Source organism: Ambystoma mexicanum, chromosome 4p (assembly GCF_040938575.1).
Source record: "Ambystoma mexicanum isolate Mex_15411 chromosome 4p, UKY_AmexF1_1, whole genome shotgun sequence".
NCBI lineage: Eukaryota > Metazoa > Chordata > Amphibia > Caudata > Ambystomatidae > Ambystoma > Ambystoma mexicanum.
The window spans coordinates 1,204,154,546-1,204,170,334 of NC_090927.1; the positions used below are offsets into that span (position 1 = coordinate 1,204,154,546).

The 15,789-nt window shown below is 46.3% G+C and overlaps 1 protein-coding gene across 2 annotated transcripts in view; it reads left to right on the forward strand.

Moving 5' to 3' along the window:
• The window catches only part of LOC138452671 (geranylgeranyl pyrophosphate synthase-like), a 182,975-nt gene that overhangs the window by 66,910 nt on the left and 100,276 nt on the right, over positions 1–15,789 (forward strand). The gene's annotated exons all lie outside the window — the stretch shown is intronic.

Genomic DNA, 15,789 nt, shown 5'->3' on the forward strand with positions numbered 1-15,789 from the left:
CCTACCGCACACTTTCGGGCTGTAACTGTAATCCCTTCAGCCCCCCACCCTTTCAACTCCATTTCTCCCTCTCCCTTGCCCAAGCACTTCTCGTTATCGCACTTGCACGATCCGAATGTCACAAGGCCTAGTAGGATTGTTTTCCCTCTGTCTCCCCACCCTTGTCTTGTGGCGCCTAGAAACACTTGTGTACAGGCCGGTTAGAAATATCATATCATAACATACAGATGCCCTCACAAGCAATTATTGAGTCTAAAGACTGCAATTCCGCCGACAATATACAGATGTCTTCACAGGCCATTTGAGGAGGAAGCTGAATAAAGAGCGGCTAGTATTGCCATGGTATGACATCAGACACAAATGTGATGGTGGTGTAAATTCTGTATTGTAATGAATACCCCCTCCCCTTTCACTTCCTTATTTTTTTATTATTTTGGGCTATAAGCCAAAAATTGTGTGTTAGAGTGCAGATAGGGAGGAATGGCATATGAGGAGGAACACACAGCCTGTAGATGTTGTTTGGTTATTTGCCCACCCATTGACTGCCCATGGCCATACCAATCACTGTAGCAAAGCATAAATAAGTGGGCACCACTTTGTAATATTCACTTCGTGGTCAAAAATAAAAAAAGTAAAAGTGCAAATGTTCACTAGTTCTTAAACTTAATAGTGGAGTATTCAGGAGCTGACTGAGACGAGTCTGGAGACACCGTGACTCAAAAATATACATGCAGCAGAAGACCGGGTAAAATAACTCGGTCACACAGTAGCTCTCTGTTTGTCCCAACCTGGGATGATAGATTTCAAAAAATCTGTCTGTGACTTCTTTGTATCAACATTACATGAATAAATAGGGTATCCAAATTTGGTACAACTCCTCAAATAATGAGTCTGTGCCTTATTAGTTGTAAAAATGGTTTATAAACAAAAAAGGAGCAATCACTAATGAATTATTAGTGAGGAAGCGGCCGACACATTCTCAAACAACAGACTAAATGTGCCAATGCATTTCAGAGAATGTTCTCCTTCATCAGGGCCAGTCTGTCACATAGTCAAAAACATTACATATCAAGCAATACCTGGGTTAAATTACAATTAGCAAAAAAATGATAACATACCATGTGTTGGCATTTTCAAGTGATGGTAGAGCGTCAGTGAGGGAAAGGTAAAAAAGAAGAAAAAAGATGGTAAGAGTCAAAGAAAATAGAGTCAAAGGCAAAAAGGAAGAAAATGTATGGGTTTTACCTGAAATATGTCAAGCCGTGTGTAGATCAGGACATTGCCTGAGGTGATAAGTATAGCAATCTGGGGTACTTGCTAGAGAGTGTTCAAAGCTGGGCAGTGCAAAAGGACCTGCCGTTCTGTGATAGATACAAAAAATGCGGCTTGGGAGCACTTTGTACAGATGCCGCAGTGTGACCCATTCTATCGTGGACATACCTTACGAGTGGAGGGCTGTCCGCATCCGTGCTGCTCTGCAAGCTGCAATCTAACGCGGAGCCGAAGGGCTTCCTTTTTTAGCCTTTGCCTGGGCAACGGCTCTCTTATCTGTCACGTGACCGCCTTGCGTTCAGATCTGGCGCAATTCGGTCTGAAGAAACAGTATGAGGCTGGGGGAAAAAAACGAAATGCTGAATGGTCATAAAACGCTAATCTGAATGTGTGCACGCTAATGCATTGTAAATAATGTAACTTGAAACTAAAAAAATGTTATAGTAAAAAAATGAACACAATAGAAATGGAAGAAAGGCTAAAGAAAAAAGACTGTAGAAACAAAAACCACATATGCCGAAAAAGTTCCATGGGTACATGTCATGGGTAAAGAAATGGTAAAAATACGTATGTGCGCCAGTGACACGGGAGGTGCCGCACAGACGGCACCTTGGGTCCCAGACACGAAGTCCGGGAGGGGTGTCAATGGTGCAAATGGCTAGATAAATGGGGAAGATATATTCTGTATCCATACATAAATGACATGCAATATGAAAACCGGCCAGGCGGGTGTTGAAAAGTACACATAGATAATATCAATAAATCTTTAAATACATGTAGAATCTCTGTTATTGTCCGACCTGTCATAACCAGAATAGGCTATAACTCTAAAGACCTGAATAAAGAAACAAGTGATTAAACAGATGTGAATAAAGTTAGATCGTACATTGGAAACTGCAACAACTAGCTAAAGCTGGTAATTTCAGATAAAACAATGGTAATTAATCTCCTCGTTGAGGCCATTGGGAGTAAGACTGCCCAATTTATCGATCCAAAGGGTTTCTCTTCTGTTGAGCCGTATGCCCAAATTCTCGTGAGGGTTATTTTTGGTCAGAACTTCTAGAATCAGAAACCTGATTTGAGTTAAGTTGTGACCCTTGCTGACCCAATGTCGAGCCACTGCAGAGGTAGTGTTCATATTGCGAATGCAGGAGCGATGTTCATTCCAACGCGTTTTGGCTGTTCTGGTGGATTGCCCCACATAGTATATTCCACATGGGCACTTAATGCCGTAGATTATGTTGGCACTATCGCAAGTTCCATATGTTTTGAGGAAAATGTTCCTGCCTGTACGTGGATGGTATATTTATTTATTTATTTATTTTAATTTTTTTAACGCGCCAACATGCCCGTGGGCCTCAGGCGCACATAGAACAAGAACAAGACGAGGACAAACAAGAAAAGTGAAAAAAGGAGAGATGGGTCAGGAAATTATTCCAAGTTGAATAAGTGAGTCTTGACGGCACGTTTGAACGCGGTATAGCTCTGGATATGCCGTATACCTGCTGGAAGTGTGTTCCACAAAAGGGGACCCTGAGCATCCAGTGTAGTGCTTCCAAATTTGGCTGTCCTGAATTTGGGATAATTGAGAGTGACCGCCGAAGAAGAGCGAAGGTTCCTCACGTTGGGTTTGATGCCTATACGGGATGACAGATAGGTTGGGCTGCTAAAACTGAGGCATTTATGGGTCGTAGTAAGCATCTTATGCGTTATGCAGTGTTTAACGGGTAGCCAGTGGAGTCTTTTCCTAAAAGTAGAGATGTGTGTGCGACGTGACTGATTGAAGATGTTACGCACGGCATTGTTCTGTGCCACTTGTAAGGATTGAATATTAGAGGCCGTGGTGCCCGCCAGGAGGCTGTTACAATAGTCCAATCTTGAATTTATCAATGCAGTGGACAATAGAGCACAGTTCTCTTCCGATATGAATGGTCGAATATATCTGATTTTCTTGTTTAGAACACTACAACTAGATTTTATGATAGAAATATGGGGTTTCATGGAGAGTTCCTCATCAAGAACTACTCTCAAGGTCTTGACTTTCTTTTGAACTGTGATGGTGTTGTTGGCAATATGAAAAGAGGCGTAGTTAGGATCCAGTTTTGCCCGGGTGTTTTTAGATGCCACAATAAGGAGTTCAGTCTTTTTATCATTAAGGGCCAGGGAATTAAAAACCATCCAATCTTGTATGGCTTTATATATTCGGTTAATGGTTACCGAGTCACTACTGTATGAGCCACTCAACTGAATAACAACGTGAGTGTCATCGACGTAGTTTGTATATTGCACTCCCAGTTTGTTCAAAAGATCGAGAAGGGGCCGGATGTAAAGGTTGAAGAGCAGCGGCGACAGACAGGAGCCCTGAGGGACACCACATGTCTGAGAGATAGGGGAAGATTGTTTATCACCCACGCAAACCCTTACCATTCTGGGACCCAGAAAGGAAGCGATCCATTTGGATGCGATTGCAGAGCAGTTGGCGACCTCTCCGAGCCTTGACACTAGTAAGCTGTGATCAACTAGGTCGAAGGCCGCAGAGAGGTCCAATAGCATGAGCAGAGCAGCTTGGTTTTTGTCAGCTAAGCTAGCAAGTGTAGATTTGAGATCAAGCATAGCTGTCTCAGTTCCATGACGAGCCCTATATCTAGACTGACGGGTGCCCAAGATATCGTATTTTTCAACATGGGCCTGTAGCTGTAAGTAGGCCAGTTTATCAAGTATCTTGAGAACATAGAGCACGTTAGTTATGGGTCAGTAATTGTCATTGTTGGCTGGGTCAAGGCCTTCTTTTTTCAGTAGAGGAGTGATCCATGCCGACTTAAGCAGGTCCGGCACCAGACCCTCATCAAAGGAGAGGTTAACCGGTTTAGTAATCCATGGGACCAGGGTTTCTAGAGAATCCTTAAGAATACTGGTGTGGCAGTCATCTGCTGGACAAGATGTGGCTTTGAGATCCTGAATGATTTTGAATATGGTGTTGCCCTTGATTACAAAATTACAGTTAGCACAATGGAGGCAAGGGAACGTTCCCGTTCGTTGTGTAATGGGTTATTTTGTGGGTGGTCTGGTTCGCACAAGTTCATCACGTAAGTTCCGACTTCTTTGGTAGGCAAAAACCGGTAGTTCATCGAACAGATTCTGTACTCTTACATCATTTCTGAAGATGCTCCAGTGTTTCTTGATTGTGTTCTTGATTTTATTGCTTTGAATGGAATATTTGGAAACATAAACAGGCGATTTCAGTACTCTCTTGGTGTCATACCTGCCTCCCCATCCGGCTCCGTTACTACACCTACACGTTCCTGTTTCCCGGTTGCATCAGCTTTGAGAACGGCTAGACCATTCTATACTCAGTGGAAGCTGTCCGGGAGACGCTATTGCTAAAATCATGTATCACATGACCAACGCGATGACGTCTACGTACACGTACGCACGTCAGCTGACACCATTTAGGGAAGCGGAAGCCTTGCACATGCGCTTCTGATCGTTGTTTGTGATTCTCGCGTTCCGGAGCTTGCTGATGCTGTTTCCTCGCAGTTGCCATACTTACCAGGGTACGGTTGCCTTCCTGCGTTCTGACGCAGTTCCCCGCAACTCCAGCTCCTCCTCGAGCTGCCTGTCTTTTCCGTGCTCTACGCGGCTCTCCTCTCCTCATTCCAAACGGAGTCGCCGCACAGCCCTATTCTAGGCTGCAACATCAACCTGTTCTGCCTCAATCTGTTTCAGACCCTGCAGAATTCCGCTCTGCATTCCGCTCTGCATTCCGCTCTGCTTTAGACCCTGCAGAGTCCCGCTCTGCATTCCGCTCTACTTCAGACCCTGCAGAGTCCCGCTCCGCATTCCGCTCTGCTCCAGTCTACCAAGACTCAGCTCTACCTCAGTCAACCATCACTTGCAGAGTCCCGCTCTGCTTACTGACCGAACTCCTACTGCTTGGGCTTGCTTTCCTGGATCAAGACCTCCTCCACATCTCCTACACGTGCACTGGACTCTGGATGCTTTCCTGCGTGTGCGCCAACACGTCTCTAGTGCGGCCCTCGTTCCGCTCGGGTTAGATTCCTCACTACCCTTTCCTTGCCGTTGTTTCCTTGGATTCTTTGGATTTTCTTAGGACTTCCTTGGCTGCATATCCAGGTCAGTGCTTACAACGTAGGTTCATATTGTCCTACATCTCAAACAGCATTCTAAATAGTTTCCTCTTTATCAACAGCTTGGTGAATCTTGGTCCACCAATGCCCTTCCCACTAATAGCTCTATCTGACTGTAGGTTTTACTAGTCAGAGAGTGACATTAGTTAGAAGGTTCTCTTTGATACGCTATGTTCTACCTCCGACGTCTCTGTTGGAAGAAGTCTTCGAGTGTATCCTTTGCTACTACCAGCCTGTATCCTTTACAAAAACCTTGATTTATTCTCTTGTGTTTCATTGTGTTTCATTGTCTTGAATCAAAGCTTAACAGAATCAGAAGCCATTTTGGAGGAGTCTGATCCCCTGTCTGTCCTCACCCAATTGGTGTCGGATTTAAGGCAAGAAATGATCACTGCTCAGGACACCATGCGCCATCGTATGGACGTGATGCAAGACGCCATACATGCTTTCTCACAAGGAAGGGCTGCCCCGGTTCCCGTTGCCTCTGCTTCAGGTGCATATGTACCGCAAAGGGAATCCGTCCAGGTGTTGATGCCAACCCAATTCCCTCTGGCTCCATCTGAAAGATTTACGGGAGACCCAAAGAACTACCGCACGTTCGTTAATCAGTGCCGTCTCCACTTCTTGTGTAGACCCAGTTTGTTTCCGGATTTGACAACCAAAGCGGCTTTTGTATTGTCGCATTTGGGGGGCACTGCCGCTGCCTGGGCAAATCCTTTGTTGGAGACCAACAGCCCTCTACTATATGACTGCCATGAATTGCTGTCAGCCATGAGCAGGGTCTTCGACATGAGGTATTCCACTCAGGCCACCGATTTGGAACTGTTGAATCTACAGCAGGGTAGCCAAACTTTAGTGGCCTATCTCGCACGATTCAACCAGTTGACAGCAGAAACACAATGGCCAGAAGATAAGAAGACTGCAGTCTTCTATAAAGGACTGTCTGAGGAATTGAAAGACGCTTTGTCAACAGTCCCTGTTGTACCCTCAGGATACATGGAGTTGATCGATCTTGTTCTACAAATCGATGCTCGGAGAACCGCCAGAAAAGGCGAAAAGAAGCCCTTCCTGTCCGCACCATACCTTCCAGGAGTTTCTCAGCCCTCTTCTAGCGAACCTGAGCCCATGCAAATAGGTGCTATTCGGGGTCGTTTATCCGCCGCTGAGCGAGAAAACCGTTGCAAGAATAACCTATGCATGTACTGCGGTTCAGCAGAGCATTTACTGGTTGCTTGCCCTAAAAAGCCAACAAAACAGCCGGGAAACACCAGAGCTCGGCAATAGTGGGAGTCCGTATGCCGGGTACCAAAACGGACTCCGCTTTGTCACTTAATGCTTCCATTGCAGTAGTGGTATCCTTAGACTTCAACGACATCACTGTTCAGACCCAAGCCACGATAGACTCCGGTGCAACTAATAGCTACATGGATATTGCTTTTGCCAGACAGTCAACCATTCCTATGACCACTAAACCGGTACCCGAGTCAGTCAAGACGGTCGATGGTTCTGAACTGTCTTCTGGTCTGGTAACGGAGGAAACATTGCCTAAAACGGTCTCCTTACCTGACGGTCACACTGTAAAAATGGTTTTTGACATAATTACGGCACCCCAATATCCAGTGATTCTGGGTCTATCTTGGCTGAAGCTACACAATCCTGTGATTGATTGGGTCACCGGTCATATCCAGTATCCTTCGGATCATTGTAATGAACACTGCTTTTTGGATTCCGGTGGGGTTCATAACACCCCTGTCTTGGCTTTCCTCGAAGGGTTGTCAAGAATAAACGCTATGGCATCACCTAAATCACCGATACCTCCGGAATATCGACAGTTTGCCGATGTGTTCGACAAAGGCAAGGCTGAGGTGTTGCCGCCACATCGCCAGTACAATTGTCCTATCGAATTGATTCCTGGAGCCAAAACTCCTACCGGTCGGGTTTACTCCCTTACCAAACAGGAAGACGCTGTCCTGAAGGAATACATCAACAAAGCACTTCAGACTGGGTTTATTCGTCCTTCTCAGTCCCCGGCCGCGTCTCCTTTGTTTTTCGTCCCTAAAAAAGAAGGGGACTTAAGGCCCTGCATCGACTACAGGGCTCTTAATGCTATAACGGTTAAAAACCAGTATCCCCTACCTTTGATTGACGTCCTGTTGGATCAGTTGGGCTCTTCAGTGGTTTTTTCTAAACTGGACATGAGGGGTGCTTACAATCATGCAAGGATTAGGGCAGGAGACGAGTGGAAGACCGCCTTCAAAACCCGATATGGTTTATATGAGTACCTTGTCATGCCCTTCGGCCTGTGCAACGCCCCCGCAACCTTTCAGTTTTTCATGAACGATATATTCAGTGATTACATGGATCAATTCGTGGTCATTTACCTGGATGACATTCTGATATACTCAACATCCTTACAGGAACACATACAGCATGTATCCAAGGTACTTCGAAGACTAAGAGAGACCCATCTCTTTGTCAAAGCAGAGAAATGTGTCTTCCACTCACAGGATGTGGAATTCCTGGGGTATGATATTACCAGTCATGGAGTCAGAATGAGTCGATCCAAGGTAAAAGCCATCCTGGACTGGCCGGTACCTGTCTCTATCAAATCCTTGCAGTCTTTTCTTGGATTTGCGAACTTTTATAGACGCTTTATCCACTCCTTCTCAAGAGTGGTGGCACCGCTTACCGCGCTAACCAGCCCAAAGGCTCCATTTCGCTGGACAACAGAAGCTCAGGGGGCATTCGATCTACTCAAAGAGGCTTTTACCACGGCTCCGGTCTTGCAGCAACCAGATCCTGATTTGCCATATATCATCGAGGCGGATGCTTCTAATCTGGCTATAGGTGCAATCCTTTCTCAGGTATGCATAGACTCCGTGGTGGAACACCCAGTGGCGTTTTTCTCCCGCAAGCTAGCCCCATACGAAAAGAACTACACGGTGACCGAGAAAGAATTGTTGGCCATCAAAGACGCGTTGCTCGCATGGCGTCACCACCTTCTTGGTGCAAAACACCCGGTGACTGTCTACTCCGATCACAGCAATCTACAGGCCATCAAAACCATGAAGTGCCTTACGGCCCGCCAGGCCCGTTGGCATTCGTTTTTTGCCCAGTTTGACTTCCGCATCTCCTACAGACCCGCAAGAGAACATACCAAGGCCGACGCTTTATCCCGTCTGCACTCTGGGGTGGACAAATCAGACAACACTAAACCGCTTCTATTGGCAGACCATGTAGTCTGTGGTTGTTCTGTTCAACCTTCATTAAAGAAGGATATCCTAGAGTGGGTTACACTTAATCCACGGGAGATACATGACCTTCATCTTGATGTCAAAGAAGGTCTTCCGTTCATGAACGGACTCCTGTACTTACCGACAGAGGAAACACGTACCAAGGCTTTGCATTGGGGTCACGATTCTCTGGTCGCAGCTCATCCGGGTCAAAGGAAAACATTGGAACATCTACGGCGATGGTGCTGGTGGCCCAGGATGTCCAGAGATGTCGTGGATTACGTCTCCTCGTGTGCCGTATGTGCACAATGTAAAAACACACCAAGTAAACCTATGGGATTACTACGCCCGTTACCGGTTCCTCACAGACCTTAGTTTATGGTTTCCATGGACTTTGTAGTCGAACTGCCTTCTGTCCAGGGTTACGACACGGTCTGGGTAGTAGTCGACTACTTCACTAAGATGGCCTTGTTCATACCTTGTCAAGGTATTCCTACTGCTAAGGATCTGGCCGATATGTTCCTAAAACACGTCTTCCGGTTTTTTGGTTTGCCCTCGGTTATTATCACTGACAGAGGCTCGCAATTTGCATCCCGATTCTGGAAAGCACTAACTTCTGCCCTGCTCATGGAGGATCGCATGTCCAGTTCCTATCATCCTCAAACTGATGGGCAGACAGAACGGGCTAACGGTACTATGGAGCAATACTTACGCTGTCTGTGTCTTCAATACCAGTCTTCTTGGTTTTCAATGTTGCCGGCAGCTGAGTTCCCCTACAATAACTCTTGCCATTCCTCCACGGGTATGTCCCGTTCTATGCTCTCTACGGGCAACACCCGCGATCCATTCCGATGGACTTGGAACTGACCGACACAGTGCCTGAGGCGACTGACAAATTGAAGGCTCTGGCCACCCTTCATATCAGTCTGAGGGGGCATCTATTGAAAGCCCAAACCAGGGCCAAATACTATGCTGACCAGCACCGTACGGCTGCCCCACGATACACAACTGGTATGTCTGTCTGGTTGTCTACCAGAAACCTAAGGATCCCAGGGAAAAGAAAACTGCTGCCTCGTTTTATTGGGCCATACAGAAAAACACAGGTTATCAACCCTGTTGCTGTACGGTTGGATCTGCCCGCACGCTGGCGGGTACACCCGGTGTTTCATGTATCATTGGTCAAGCCGTGTGCGTCAAGAACCCGGTTGCCTGTCCGACCTTTGGCGGTTTCTGTGAAGGGCACCGATGAATATGAGGTCCGTGCTATCCTAGGTATGAGAATGCGATCCGGGATTCCTCACTACCTCATTGACTGGAAAGGCTACGGTCCGGAAGATCGATCCTGGGAGCCTTTGTCAAATATCCATGCTCCCGTTTTGTTACGTCGCTTCCATGCAGCAAGAGGTGTGAGGCGCCCTTTGGGGGATGGCACTGTCATACCTGCCTCCCCATCTGGCTCCGTTACTACACCTACACGTTCCTGTTTCCCGGTTTCATCAGCTTTGAGAACGGCTGGACCATTCTATACTCAGTGGAAGCTGTCCGGGAGACGCTATTGCTAAAATCATGTATCACATGACCAACGTGATGACGTCTACGTACACGTACGCACGTCAGCTGACACCATTTAAGGAAGCGGAAGCCTTGCACATGCGCTTCTGATCGTTGTTTGTGATTCTCGCGTTCCGGAGCTTGCTGCTGCTGTTTCCTCGCAGTTGCCATACTTACCAGGGTACGGTTGCCTTCCTGCGTTCTGACGCAGTTCCCCGCAACTCCAGCTCCTCCTCGAGCTGCCTGTCTTTTCCGTGCTCTACGCGGCTCTCCTCTCCTCATTCCAAACGGAGTCGCCGCACAGCCCTATTCTAGGCTGCACCGTCAACCCGTTCTGCCTCAATCTGTTTCAGACCCTGCAGAATTCCGCTCTGCATTCCGCTCTGCATTCCGCTCTGCTTTAGACCCTGCAGAGTACCGCTCTGCATTCCGCTCTACTTCAGACCCTGCAGAGTCCCGCTCTGCATTCCGCTCTGCTCCAGTCTACCAAGACTCAGCTCTACCTCAGTCAACCATCACTTACAGAGTCCCGCTCTGCCTTACCTGACCGAACTCCTACTGCTTGGGCTTGCTTTCCTGGATCAAGACCTCCTTCACATCTCCTGCACGTGCACTGGACTCTGAACGCTTTCCTGCGTGTGCACCAACCCGTCTCTAGTGCGGCCCTCGTTCCGCTCGGGTTAGATTCCTCACTACCCTTTCCTTGCCGTTGTTTCCTTGGATTCTTTGGATTTTCTTAGGACTTCCTTGGATGCATATCCAGGTCAGTCCTTACAACGTAGGCTCATATTGTCCTACATCTCAAACAGCATTCTGAATAGTTTCCTCTTTATCAACAGCTTGGTGAATCTTGGTCCACCAATGCCCTTCCCACTAATAGCTCTATCTGACTGTAGGTTTTACTAGTCAGAGAGTGACATTAGTTAGAAGGTTCTCTTTGATATGCTACGTTCTACCTCCGACGTCTCTGTTGGAAGAAGTCTTCGAGTGTATCCTTTGCTACTACCAGCCTGTATCCTTTACAAAAACCTTGATTTATTCTCTTGTGTTTCATTTTGTTTCATTGTCTTGAATCAAAGCTTAACACTTGGTTTTGGGGGCTCTGGATAACAGTGTATCTCGGTCCAGAGTGTTTACTCTTTGGGTTGCTGAATCTAAATCCTCTCTCTACAAGAGCACCCAAAACCAAGAGAGAACTGAAATCACCTGTTTATGTTTCCAAGTATTCCATTCAAAGCAATAAAATCAAGAACACAATCAAGAAACACTGGGGCATCTTCAGAAATTATGTAAGAGTACAGAATCTGTTCGACGAACTACCGGTTTTTGCCTACCAAAGAAGTCGGAACTTACGTGATGAACTTGTGCGAACCAGACCACCCACAAATGAACCCATTACACAACGAACGGGAACGTTCCCTTGCCTCCATTGTGCTAACTGTAATTTTGTAATCAAGGGCAACACCATATACCATCCACGTACAGGCAGGAACATTTTCCTCAAAACATATGGCACTTGCGATAGTGCCAACATAATCTACGGCATTAAGTGCCCATGTGGGATATACTATGTGGTGCAATCCACCAGAACAGCCAAAACGCGTTGGAATGAACATCGCTCCTGCATTCGCAATAGGAACACTACCTCTGCAGTGGCTCGACATTGGGTCAGCAAGGGTCACAACTTAACTCAAATCAGGTTTCTGATTCTAGAAGTTCTGACCAAAAAAAACCCTCACGAGAATTTGGGCCTACGGCTCAACAGAAGAGAAACTTTTTGGATCGATAAATTGGGCAGTCTTACTCCCAATGGCCTCAACGAGGAGATTAATTACCATTGTTTTATCTGAAATTACCAGCTTTAGCTAGTTGTTGCAGTTTCCAATGTACGATCTAAGTTTATTCACATCTGTTTAATCACATGTTTCTTTATTCAGGTCTTTAGAGTTATAGCCTATTCTGGTTATGACAGGTCGGACAATAACAGAGATTCTACATGTATTTAATGATTTATTGATATTATCTATGTGTACTTTTCAACACCCGCCTGGCCGGTTTTCATATTGCATGTCATTTATGTATGGATACAGAATATATCTTCCCCATTTATCTAGCCATTTGCACCATTGACACCCCTCCCGGACCTCGTGTCTGGGACCCAAGGTGGCGTCTGTGTGGCACCTCCCGTGTCACTGGCGCACATACTTATTTTTACCATTTCTTTACCCATGACATGTACCCATGCAACTTTTTCGCCCCATGTGGCTTTTGTTTCTACAGTCTTTTTTCTTCAGCCTTTCTTCCATTTCTATTGTGTTCATTTTTTTACTATAACATTTTTTTAGTTTCAAGTTACATTATTTACAATGTATCACCGCGCACACATTCAGATTAGCGTTTTATGACCATTCAGCATTTCGTTTTTTTCCCCCAGCCTCATACTGTTTCTTCAGACCGCATCGCGCCAGATCTGAACGCGAGGCGGTCACGTGACAGATAAGAGAGCCGTTGCCAGGCAACGGCTAAACAAGGAAGCCCTTCGGCTCCGCATTAGACTGCAGCTTGCAGAGCAGCACGGATGTGGACAGCCCTCCACTCGTAAGGTATGTCCACGATAGAATGGGTCACACTGCGGCATCTGTACAAAGTGCTCCCATGCTTACACGCCGCATTTTTTGTATCTATCACAGAACGGCAGGTCCTTTTGCACTGCCCAGCTTTGAACACTCTCTAGCAAGTACCCCAGATTGCTATACTTATCACCTCAGGCAATGTCCTGATCTACACACGGCTTGACATATTTCAGGTAAAACCCATACATTTTCTTCCTTTTTGCCTTTGACTCTATTTTCTTTGACTCTTACCATCTTTTTTCTTCTTTTTAACCTTTCCCTCACTGACGCTCTACCATCACTTGAAAATGCCAACACATGGTATGTTATCATTTTTTCGCTAATTGTAATTTAACCCATGTATTGTTTGATATGTAATGTTTTTGACTATGTGACAGAGTGGCCCTGATGAAGGAGAACATTCTCCGAAATGCATTGGCACTTTTAGTCTGTTGTTTGAGAATGTGTCGGCCGCTTCCTCACTAAGAATTCATTGGTGATTGCTCCTTTTTTGTTTATAAACCATTTTTACAACTAATAAGGCACAGACTCATTATTTGAGGAGTTGTACCAAATTTGGATACCCTATTTATTCATGTAATGTTGATACAAAGAAGTCACAGACAGATTTTTTGAAATCTATCATCCCAGGTTGGGACAAACAGAGAGCGACTGTGTGACCGAGTTATTTTACCCGGTCTTCTGCTGCATACATACCAATTACTGTGCCATTCTCACCCAGTTCCTGCCCATCCCAGCCCAAAACACCTCATCATGGGAGCTCTTTGGGGTTGCTTTAATCAAGCCTTATGATATGATATTATACGGCATTTATAACACGCCTATACACAAGTGTTTCAATGCGTAACGAGGCAAGGGAGGGGAAACAGAGGGAGGACAAAAACAACGATCTTACTAGGCCTAGTGACATTGAGATTGCGCAAGTGCAGGGGAGAGGGGACGGGAGAAGTGTCGGGGGGGGTGGGCAAGTGCCAGATAAGGAATCACAAACAAGTAGTGCAGCCAACAGGTGGCAAATGTGAGTGTTAAAGTGCAGACAATATGTGTCAATAAGTGCAGGTAAGGGAGCTGTAGGGATGCAGATACAGACCACAAGTGCTGGGGATGCCAGGTGGCAGTGCGGGAGTGCACCTGGGTGGGCAGGGACCTGAGCCTGAGTTTAGAGGGTAGCCAGGTGACCAGTGCAGTATCAGACAATAGATCAGCAGGGGAGAGGAAGAGAGAAGGCAGAAGCAAAGAAGAAGGTCCTGAGGTGCTACCGGAACCCGAGATGGGTCTGCCCAAGTTTCAGAGAGGCAGGTAGGCTGTTGCAGCGGTAGGCACCAGCCGAAGAAAGAGATCTGCCCCAAACTTCTTGCTTGGAGAAGTGACTGGCCCTCAAAGATTTGGAGGTGGAGGAGCGAAGAGCTCGAGTTGGAAGATACTTCCGAAGAGAGAGTTGGAGGTATTGCGGCTCCAGGCACCAGGAGGCCTTGTGGACAATGCGTAGGGTCTTGAACTTGATCCTCGCTGCCACTGGGAGCCAATAGAGAGATTTCAGGGCTGGAGAAATACGATCCCTGGGCTTGAGGCCAAGGACAAGTCTAGCAGTCCTGTTCTGGATGAGTTATACATGATGGAGAGTAGAGGCATGCAGATTTAGAAAGAGGCTGTTGCAGTAGTCCAGCCTAGAGAGAACCAGAGCTCTAGAGACAGTGAGCTTCTGGGGGAAGGTGAGGAAAGGAAGAATACCTCTGAGGAGGTGCACCTGGAAGCTTGACTTCTTAGAGACATCAGAGATGTGAGGAGAGAAGGAGAGTATGGAGTTGTACCATCAAACTTTGCACTCCAAGTCCCTGCCAGTGTTTTTTCATGCAGCCTTCTGAGAGTTAATGACTGAATTGGAATTATAAACCTGCTACTGGTGGAATATAAATGCCTAAACCAGGCCTGCCTTCATCCACTCGATTTATAAGCAGTCTAGTGTCCTTCACTGAAGTCCTGTTAAAAACAAGCATTGGCAAAGCCAACAGCAAAAGGGGTAGGCACATGCAAATCAGCCATGTACTTCCACCAATGGGAGCAGCCCAACCAGAAGTGCTAGGCCAGGTACCCTCTGTAGAGAAGCAAAAGCAACCCCAGACATGTTTTAGCGCGTACCATTAGCAAACCAATTGTCATTCCTTACTGGTTTCCTGGAAAATGCGCAGCATCTGGTCTGGTCTGGATTCTGAGAAATGTATTGTCTAGTTGCTCCTCTCTTTTCGGTAAAGTTAAAGAGCAGCTTGTTTAATTGGTGCCATAATTAGTCTCCTTTTTAGAATATATGAAATGGATGGCTTTCTGTAAGGAGGAGGAGCTGGGATCCCTTATTTCCTTCTACTAGAAGAAGGCCGGCCCTTCAGAATTATAGCTAAACAGGCCGGTAATGACTGGCACTATATCCATGCCGAATACATAGGAAATAACTGTATTGCAGAGAAAAAGAACATATTTAAGTCACCATCCTCTGATTTGGGATAGCTTGTAAACTCTCACATTAGAATTGCAAGTTATACCTGAAAATGCACAATTTTTACGCTGCCACTGACTGTCCAATTCTGCCTACAAGCAAACATAGGGCCTCACTACGAGTACGGGGAGGTGGGAAAACATGGTGCTAAAGCAATGGTAACTCGGTCACCATTGCATAACCGCCACATCACCGCACGCAGTAGGTTTGGCGTTGAAGTGGAGGATTTTCCTCCAACAAAAAGCTGGAGGGAAATCTGCCACTATAGTGGCCAAAATTACAAAATTGAAAGGATTATCGCCGGCAGTAATTGTGCCAAAATCCCTTTGTAGTCCTATGAACTCCAAAAAATGGGGACTTTAAACTGCCTACCACCACTTGTAATCCGGCAGTAAATCCGCCCGACCAAGTGGCAGTAACTTTACTTCCGTTTGGCGGTAGATCTACCAACAAACTTGTAA